Genomic DNA, 1,304 nt, shown 5'->3' on the forward strand with positions numbered 1-1,304 from the left:
TAGAGGCACGCTGGTGCATGCACCTCTCGGGAGGCAGCGATAAAAATGCACATCTTGAAAAGAATTCCCTTGGCTGCTTGCAGCCCCCCACCCCGGCTCGAAACCTCCTGCTGCTCAAGCTAGCCTGGTGTGCCCTGGCCTCCAAACTCATCAGTTCTTCTGTGGAGATCAGAAGAGCTCTCCACAGACCTGAATTTTGCAAGTTTACCTCCACTCCCAATACCCTTTTCATTAACTCTTTGGCATCAGGATTTTTAGGCTGTTGCTGTTTCGCATTAGGAAAACGATTTGCGGCTGCCAGGAGGCTGACAGAGAATTCTGCTGACACACGGCACCTTGGATTAAACCTTCACTGCCCAGAGACAAGATTTCCAGATGCCGGTCACTGGCAGGAAGGAGCCAGCAAGAGAAATCCCATTTCTCACTTCACTGGGCTCATTTTCTCAGCTCTGAGTTGAGCGCCCGGAGGCTGCCCACAGCCAAAGCCTTCCTGCAGTGGGCCTGGAGTCTTAAGGACCCTGTTAAAAATGATGATCAGAAAAACCAGCGAGAGCCAAAACACCCCCGGGAGGCGGTGTAAGAGAAACGCCCTGCGAACCAGCGGTTCCAACGAGCCCCAGCTCTGCTGCTCCAGGCACCATGAGCCGGCAGAAGCTCGGACGAGGTCAGAGGAACTAAAATAAACAACTGCTGTAGCTCACCAGCTCCCTGCCATACGCTTGGGGTTTGTTTTGTTGTTTTATGCTCCTGTGAGAGATGACAGCACTCTGTAACTGTTCTCCCCTGAGCTTCAGAAAGCTCTGGACAACGCCTTTCTGTCGTGGAGATCCTCTGCTTGGCTTCAGAGACTGAAGAGAGACACTAAAGAACATGCTGGAAAAGCGATCCGGCTCCTCTAAGCGAGGGTGACTTAAAATGACGCTGCCCCTTCTTACTACGTCACAGATATTTCTCCTTTTTTTGTAATCCCAACCCTCTAACAGCTTCGTGTTACCTCGTATGGCCACAGCATTTTCCATCCTGCTAAAACAAGTAGAAGGTTTGTTTCTCAACACTGTCGGAATTGCTCGATAACGGGCAGGTCTCTCCCAAAACCCGAGGTTTAAGAAAGGGGAAAGCATCAAAAAATCAAGGCGTGACGGCTAAACTCTCAGTTAGAGGGGAAGCATTCTCTGTTACCCAAACACAGGATTTACCGACAGTGAGTGTTAGTGTGCTCCACATCCCGGTTTAAGCCACCAAAAGCCAAGTCTAAACGCCTCCGGTGGAAAGAGAGGCCCGGCTGGACGGCTCTAAACCTCTGC

The 1,304-nt window shown here is 51.1% G+C and overlaps 1 protein-coding gene across 1 annotated transcript in view; it reads right to left on the reverse strand.

Annotated features, from left to right (window-relative positions):
- MTMR3 (myotubularin related protein 3) overlaps positions 1 to 1,304 on the reverse strand; it is a gene marked incomplete at both ends in the record, with an annotated part of 23,086 nt that overhangs the window by 1,046 nt on the left and 20,736 nt on the right.

Source organism: Apaloderma vittatum, unplaced genomic scaffold (assembly GCF_000703405.1).
Source record: "Apaloderma vittatum isolate BGI_N311 unplaced genomic scaffold, ASM70340v1 scaffold16316, whole genome shotgun sequence".
NCBI lineage: Eukaryota > Metazoa > Chordata > Aves > Trogoniformes > Trogonidae > Apaloderma > Apaloderma vittatum.